The sequence below is a fragment of the Vipera berus genome (assembly GCF_964194415.1).
Source record: "Vipera berus genome assembly, chromosome: 4".
Classification (NCBI taxonomy): Eukaryota; Metazoa; Chordata; class Lepidosauria; order Squamata; family Viperidae; genus Vipera; species Vipera berus.
In genome coordinates, this window is record NC_138206.1 from 5,410,299 (window position 1) to 5,419,605 (window position 9,307).

A 9,307-nucleotide genomic window follows, 5' to 3' on the forward strand; every position below is an offset into this window, starting at 1 on the left:
TGTATAGTCCTCAGGATAACGTTGAGCGAAACCCTGGGCTACGAGTCTGGCCTTGTACAACGACTCACCATTCGGCTTCTTTTTGATCCTGTAGACCCATCGAGTACCAATAACTTTCTTGTTTGCTGGAGGGCTTGCAGGCGTAAACACTTGAAGTTTCTTTAGACTGTCCATTTCAGCCTGCATTGCCTCAAACCATTTATCTTGTTCTGATTCAGGAAGATGTTTGATCTGTGTGAACTTCTCAGGTGGAAGTGTAACATTACAAATCAAAGGTACAGGTGTTTTTGTTACTTGCCACGAATACCGTTTTGGAGGGATTCCCTTTGTGGACCTCTTGGAACGTCTTGGGCCAACCGTCCATTCTTCTTCCGTGTCGTCCTCGTCTTCATCATCGTCGCCAGCAGCAACATCGGCGGCTTGCGAAGACGGAACAGTAGGTTGAGAAGAACTTGTGGAAGGAACATTATCCTGTGAATCTTGATCATCAGGTTGCGTGGCATCAGCAACATCGTCTCTAGGAAAATAAACTCCAGGATCGTTAGAATGAATCCTGGACCAGTCAGCATCTTCCTCAAAAGTAGCAGATTGTGAAACCACAATAACATGATGAGAGTCAATGTATTTGCTCCATTTTGAATTATCATCAATGCCCATAAATCTCATCCTTTTTGTTGCAGGACCCCCTTTCTTTCTTTGGGCTAAAGGAATATTCACCATAGCATATGAACCAAAAATATGGAGATGTGAGAGATCAGGCTTGTGTCCATACAACATGAAATAAGGGGTCTGATTTATCACACTACTCCAAGTACGGTTGATGATATGGTTAGCATATTTGATAGCTTCACCCCAGTATGGAAGACTGAGGTTAGCATCTTCAAGGAGGCAACGCATCATGGTTTGCAAAACCCCATTTCTGCGTTCTGCCACCCCATTTTCAGCTGGAGTATAAGGAGCGGATGTCTGATGTACTATCCCATTCTCACGCATCCAGTCCTGGAAACGCTGAGACATGAATTCAGCACCGCGATCACTCTGGATTCTGGCAATGTTGACGTCGAATTGGGTATAGACAAGACTAGCAAAGTCTTTAAAGATCTGAAAGGTCTCAGATTTTTCTTTCATAGGATATACATATCCATATCTAGAATAATTATCAACGATTGTCAAGAAATATCTTTTACCACCAAGTGTTGGTGCAAAAGGACCAACTATGTCAGTGTGTACCAAATCAAAAATGCGTGTTGACAGGCGTGTAGCGCGTTTTGGAATTGCTGCTGCCTTGGATTTGGCTTTCTTGCAGACAGCACAGTCCAAGAACACCTTACACCCCTTTAGATCCAAACCTCTTGCAAACTCTGGCATCTTCTTCAGAACACGGAATCTGGCATGACCCAATCTTCTGTGCCACTTATGGATACACCTGGAATGCAAAGGTTTACCTGTTAGTGAATTCTCAACATTAGCATTTTTATTAGGAACCCCAGGCTTGCTGTGAGCAACCTGTGTCTTTTTTGTCTTTTTATCATTATTAGGAACCTTTGGAGTAGCAACAGGATCTCTCTCTGGGACGTCTCTCTCTGGGCCTGTGCTTTTTGGAACGTGTATACTTGCCTGCTCTTGCTGCTTAGACTTTGGTTTTAAGTAATAAACACCACCAATCAACATGGTTTCAGCAACAATATCTCCGTCTTTGACTATATAACTTGCTTTTTCAAGATGGTGGACCTGAAAATGAGAAAACCTAGACAAATGACTCTGACTAAGCAAATTACTACTGGCAGACGGAACATAGTAAACATTTGGAATGAGAGCACCGAGCTCTTCAATGTAGACAGTTCCTTTTCCCATGACCTGAACAGGATGATTGGAAAAAGAGTAAAGTTCACGAAGTTCAGGTTCAGGCTCGTGCATCTCAGTGTAAAGCTCTTTTCTGTAGGTAACATGTAATGCTGCTCCGCTGTCCAAAGTCCAAAGAAGTCGTCTGTCATACTCTGGTTGAGGCTGTGGATCGTTGGTTACAACCAATGTGACAAGTGGAGCTTGTGGATCACGCCTGGAACCACGACCACGACTTTGTCGTCCGCCTCTACCTCTGCCTCCTCTGGAATCTGTTCCTCTGGGCTGGTACGTGACGGGCGCTGGAACTCGTTGGGGACAATCCCGGGTGGCATGTCCCACACGATTGCAGATGTAGCATCTTGGCATTCTTGGAACGTAAGTCCTTCCACGGAAGGCACGCCTCGCTGAAGCTCTTGATGCAGGTGGTTCCCTTAAATGTGGTGCAGCTTGCATAAGTGCCTCTTCTTCGGCTAAAATTCTGCATACATGATCCACTGTGCGTTGAGCAATAGGCACTTGATTAATCTTGGAAATAGCATCTTTCCACTCATGATTCAAAGAATTGATGATAATGCTGATCATTTGAAAATCATCAATAGGATAGCCTTTTTCACCCAGTTCTTTTCTAATACCTTTCATTTTAGTCAAATGTGCTCCAATATGTTCACCAGGTTTTAATCTGGAACCATGGAACTCAGACAAAAGTAAACATGTAGACTCAATTGATGTAGGCCGATAACATGCCTCTAACTGAGTCCAAATTTGTTGGGCAGTTGCATCTTGTGAAAACGTGAGCTGCAATTCAGTGTCCATTGACATCAATAAAGTTGTGCATGCTCTATTATCCAAGTCCCATATGTCAGGGGTCCATGGCTGGGCAGGAGGATTAAACACCATCATGTGAGTACCTTCTCTGCGTAACAGAAGTCCAACCTCACTGACCCATGCCCTGTAATTCTGTCCTGACTTCTTTAATTTTGAGTCACCAGTCAGTGGTACAATGGAAGGTGTTTGATGAGGAATATACAATTGAGGTACTGGCTGTGCAGGTTGTGCAATCCGACCATAACCTGCAGGGGGCACCAGTGGCGTCTGTGCCTGGACATGCGGCAGTTGCATTGAAGCTGCCGGTAGTCTTGGTGCTGGCTGTGCCTGTCTTTGAGCTGCTATTCCACCCTGGCCAGCAGGAGGCGCTGGCGCTGGGGCTGGTGCATTAGCATAATCTGCAGATGACACTGGCCTTCGCATATAAGAACCCGGTGGCAATTGCATGTGGGTTAAATATGGCTGTGCTCTGCCAGGTAGAGGGGCTTGCATAGAAGCAATATTAACAGGAGAAGCAATAGTAACAGGAATCCTAGCACCATCAGGGACTGGAGCCTCAGATAATGGCAGAAATCTTGTATCTCTGAGCAAAGACTCCTCCATAGACAATTGCGAGAGTGAGAGCTCCAATTCATGTCTTAATGCAGCTTCACCAGTAGATGGTGCTATAACATTTGCTTCAGGCATCACTGTGGCTCTGTATGTCCTTTGAGACAGCCCATAATCATGTGACATAGGAGCCTCCGGTTCCCATTCGTCTTGCATGACACTCAATGATGGGCGTGACTTAGGCTTTGGGGAAGAAGGAGGCAATATGGCTTCTCCTTGTGGGTGTGGCAATATGGCCGGTTCATGCTCATAATTCCTCTCATATTGCTGAACCATTGACACATATTTCTTTGCCTGCTGCAAACGCCTTTCAAAAACCCCAATTTGTTCACAGTAGCCTTGCATAGCCCTATCTCGCATAGTTTGCTTGGGGCTTGAAGGAGCAGAAGAAATTTTCTTTGGCTGAACTTTAGGTTTCGCTCCAAGCCTTTGAAATTCATCTTGAGCCCCTGGAGTGTGAACATTTCCAAAAACAGCTGCCAGGGAGCTTGGAAAAGTAGAAAAAGGAGTGACTGACCTTGCATCGTCGACAGGAGCAGGTGCGTCTTCTCCAAGGCGTGTGGCCGAAGCTATCGGAGTTCTTAAAGTTGAAGGGAGCTGGCCCACAGAAAGACTCCTTTTTAGCCGTGGCTTCCTTCCTGACATGTTTCAGCAGTTAATCACCGCTGCCTCACTAGCACTAACTAACTGATAACAGCCGCAGAAACATGCATCTCCAAAAACATAAATCAAACCATCCTCGATACCAAAATGTCAAGGTAAAAATCACCTTTGTAGAGGGCGACGGACCGTGCTTCAGAGAATGCATGATATGCTTGCAGGAAGGCAAGAAAAACACGACGCATAATCTTACTAAATACCTTTTACTTAATATATAATATAAAAACTAAATATATATTATACAGAGCTAGCTCACTACATCCTAACGTAATAGTCAGTAACAGCAAAGAGAAAAAAACAATACAGATAACAACTCAGAACTTTCTCTAGACATGCGCAAGAAACAGACTGAAACCATAACATAGCTAGTCATATGGGATTCACTATGGTTACCAGATAAGTTATCACAACAGGTGCAGAGAGCAGGGGAAAATGTACAGTTAGAAATGAACTTTCTGACGAACAAAAAAAAACGTGCAGTGACACTTTGTATCCCCAAAAGTAAGGCCTACCTACACCAACAATAAGCCCTAGCTTGATTTTGGGGGGTGGGCCTAATATAAGCCCTATCCCAAAAATAAGCCCTAGTTTTGGGGCAAGGCACACCCCTAAAAATCTTGATTCTATCCCTCTGTTAATGCAGAGGGATAGAATCAAGATCACGGGAAGTGTTGATACCACTTTACAATGCCTTGGTAAGGCCACACTTGGAATGCAGCATCCAGTTTTGGTCCCCACGATGTAAAAAAGATGTTGAGACTCTAGAAAGAGTGCAGAGAAGAGCAACAAGGATGATCAGCGGACTGGAGGCTAAAACATACGGAGAACGGTTGCTGGAATTGGGTATGTCTAGTTTAATGAAAAGAAGGTCTAGGGCAGGGGTAGGCAACCTTGGCTCTTTTATGACTCGTGGACTTCAACTCCCAGAATTCCTGAGCCAGCCATGCTGAGGGAAAAGGGAGTTTCCAAGCTGAGTCACGCTGGCTCAGGAATTCTGGGAGTTTTAGTCCACCGAGTCATAAAAGAGCCAAGGTTGCCTACCACTGGTCTAAGAGGTGACATGATAGGAGTTTTCTTTGAAGACGCTTCGCTTCTCATCCAAGAAGCTTCTTCAGCTCTGACTAGATGGTGGGGAATGGAAGGATTGCATCTAGTCAGAGCTGAAGAAACTTCTTGGATGAGAAGCGAAACGACTTCAAAGAAAAACAAGGAAGTCCAGTTGCCTCCTGAAAAAGCACCTTTGGGACAACCATGACCTGGATGACGGAGAACCTCCATAGACATTTGCTAAACCAAAGCATTTTAGCAGGCACTCCACAGGTGCCAGTAATAAAAAGACTTCTTGGAACCATGTGTAATTATTAAATCTTGTGATAATTCAACTTTGTGATTCTGAGATTTCAGAGTTAGCTAAAAGGCTTCAACCACTTGCAAAGTTGAATTACAATTTTATTTGATGTTGGAATGCTGTTACAGAAGCAACATAATTTGCCGGTCAGTGGCAAATTAAACCTGTCTGAGGTATTTGCCTGTCGGGATTTCCCAAGTTTTGGCAAAGGATGAAAGACAAAAGGCTCCATTGCTCTTGGAGCCTCAAGAATAGTTGTGTAAATTAGCATATTCTGAAAAAAATAAATACAGGTAGTCCTCGGCTTAACAACCATTTGTTTAATGACCAAAGTTACAATGGCATTTTAAAAAAGCGTTTTATGACCATTTTTCACATTAAGACCATTGCAGCCTCCCTGGGGTCATGATCAAAATTCAGACGCTTGGAAACTGGCAAGTACCTATGACGGTTCCAGTGTCCCAGGATCACGTGATCCCCTTTTGTGACCCCCCGACAAGCAAAGTCAATGGGGGAAGCCAGATTCACTTCACCACCATTACTAACTTAACAGCTGCAGTGATTCACTTAACAACAGTGGCGAGAAAAGTTGTAAAATAGGTCAAATCTCACTTAACATCTGTCTCGCTTAACAACAGAAATATTGGGCTCAGTTGTGGTCGTAACTGGAGGATTACCTGTAAGAATTAATTCAGCTCTCTGAGTAGCTAAGCCATGGGAAGTTAAGAACTACCTGTTGGTAAAACCTGGAAATAAAAAAAAACCCTTTCTAAGGAAATCAGGCACTTCCACAAACACTGGAAAACTCCATAGATGTCCTCTCCAGCTCAATCGGAAGGCCTCTTTACCTTGTTAAAAAAGTGTGACATATTTAAGTACCGGAAAATCACCACTTAAAATGTGGAAATTCTACAGCCGTAAGGAAATTTCCAAGGCTAATAATTCTGTTTACCGTATTTTCCGGCGTATAAGACTGGGCGTACAAGATGACCCCCGACTTTTGAGAAGATTTTCATGGGTTAAAAAGTCGTCTTATACGCCGGAAAATACGGTATTGTAGCAATAAGGGCATCAGGCTAGCCGCTAGAAACTAGGAGACAGTGAGTTCTAGTTAGGCATGAAAGCTGGCTGGTGGACTTTGGGCCAATCACCAGGAGATAGCGAGTTCTAGTCTCGTTTTAGGCATGAAAGCCAGTTGGATAACTTTAAACCAATCACCAGGAGATGGTGAGTTTTAGTTCTGTCTTAAGAATGAGAGCTTATTGCGTGACTTTGGGCCAATTATCAGAAGACTGTGAGTTCTAGTTCCACTTTAGGCATGAAAGCCAGCTGAATGACTTTGGGCCAATCCCCAGGCAATTGTGAGTTCTAGTCTTATCTCAGGCACGAAAGCCAGCTAGATAACTTTGGGACAATCAACAGGCGATTGTGAGTTCTAGTCCCGCCTTAGGCATGAAAGCCAGTTAGATAACTTTAAACCAAATCACCAGGAGATGGTGAGTTTTAATCCTGCCTTACGCATGAAAGCCTTGGGCCGGTCACTCTATCTCAGCCAAAGGAAGGAAGCAATGGCAAACCACTTCTGAAAAATCTTGCCAAGAAAACTGCAAGGACAGTTTTCGCCACGAGTCAAAACTGACTCGAAGGCAGAAAAATAAAAACAAAGCGCGGTCTGGATTCTTCCCAACTAAGTATGAGTTGAATAACCGAGAAGGAGAATTCTTACGCCTGGATTGCAAACGTTGGCTTGAAGTGCTTCAACGTGACGCGACATGCAAGGGAAAAGCAAAGCAAAGCAAACGCCAAGAACATAGTTGGACCAGCCTCCGCGAGGATGAATAAATTGCAAGATGCTACGTATTTCGTTGGGAAATAATTTAGTTTCGCTGCCGCTGGTAATGCCGCATTTCATTCTGTAATCCACTGGCAATCATAAATAAATATAGGTATAACTGATGGAAGGATAGGCTGGTGGGGTCACCACGGTGAAAAGCAACAATCTCATTTAGTAGAAAAGATTTCAAAAACATCATTTAACTCAGTGCTGGCTGGGGAATTCTGGGAGTTGAAGTCCACCCACCTTCAAGTTGACATGGTTGAGAAAGTCTGATCAACTTGACCTTTGCTGATCTCAAAACTTAGCAGGGCTACCTTGGTTAGTACAGACAGTCCTCTACTTACAACAGTTTGTTTAGTGACCATTCCAAGTTACAACGGCACTGAAAAATGTGACTTATGACTGTTTTTCACACTTAGAACCACTACAGCATCCCCTTGGTCCTCTGATCCAAAGTCAGATGCTTGGCAACTGACTCGTATTTATGACCGTTGCGGTGTTCTAGGGTCACGTGATCCCCTTTTGCGACCTTCTGACAAGCAAAGTCCAGGGGGAAAAGCCAAATTCACTCAACAACCGTTCACTAATTGAAGAACTACAGTGATTCACTTAACAATCATGGCAAAAAAGGTCATAAAATGGCTTTTTTATGGGGCAAAACTCACTTAAGAAATGTCTCACTTAGGAACAGAAATTTTGGGTTCCACTGTGGTTGAGGATGACCTGTACTTTGATAGAGGACCACCTGAGAATTTCAGGCTATTGATTAGATGGGAAGTTGAGAAGCTAAACAATGGAAATTATTTCCATATTGTTACAGAATCCAACAGGAATACAGCCTCAGAATCAGTGTGACGTTATCTCCATCTTTCCCTTTGATCCAGCAAGCTAAAAACACCCATGAAACATGCAATGTTTCCCCAGGATGAGGATCATGGCTTGGTTCAAACATGAAGCCATGTTGGAGGAAAAAAATTTCTCCTCAGCGGCTACAGGAATCTGATTTTTAACTTCCTTTATAACTCTGATTTTTAACCTCCGGGAGCTAAACCAATGATAGAAACATTGCTGGAAAAGATGGAGGTGAAATCTGTTTTGGGCAGGGCTGGTAAATTACACAACTGAGTGTAAATAACACACACACACACACACACACACAACATCCTGTTGGTTGCCTACCTCTGTATTCAGGTGTTTAACCATAGCTTATTTGCTAATAAAGTGCAATAACCAGGTCAGGTAGTCCTCAACTTAAGACTACAATTGGAACCCGAATTTCTGTCGCTAAATAAGGCAGTTGATAAGTTAGAGGCCCAATTTTACGACCTTTTTGGATTCACTGAACAACTACAGCGATTCAATTTCGAAGCAAATCACTGCAGTCATTAAGTGAATTACCTGGTCATTAAGCAAATCCAAATTCCCCTACTGGCTTTGCTTGCTGGAACCCAACCCGGAATAGCACAAACGGAGAGGATACAATGCCGCAACTAAATACACATCAACTGCATGAATTCTGATCATGTCACCGTGGGGATGGCTGTGGCGGTCATCAATGTGAGCCCTGGCTGTAAACCACTTTTTTTTCAGCGCCGTTGTAACTTTGAAAGGTCACTAAGTGGTGGTAAGTTGAAGACTACATGTAAGAGACAAGACAACATTTGCAGATTTTAAGTAGCCTTCCCAAACTTAAATGAAAATCACTGGGTTTTTTGGCGGGATATTTTGTGTACAGCAGCCAAAAGTGAAGAACACAAAAGACTGAGAGGGATTTTGGGCTGACATTTTTTGTTGTTAATGTGGGGAAGCCACCTGAGGAGGGATGAGGAGATGTTGTGTTGCTGGGCAACAAAGCCAATATTTTGGCCTTCAAACAGATCAGCGGGAGTCTGATCTACTCAGGCCTGATACAGGCCGTCCTCAACTTATAACAGTTCATTTAGCGACCAAAGTTACAACGGCACTGAAAAAAGTGACTTGTGACCATTTTTCACACGACGGTTGCAGCATCCCCATGGTCACGTGATCAGAATTTCAGATGCTTGGCAACTGCTTCATATATATGACAGTCGCAGTGTTCCGGGCTCAGGTGATCCCCTTTTGCGACCTTCTGACAAGCAAAGTCAATGCAGAAGACCGATTTGCTTAACAACAATTAAGTTAACGATTCATTTAACAGATTC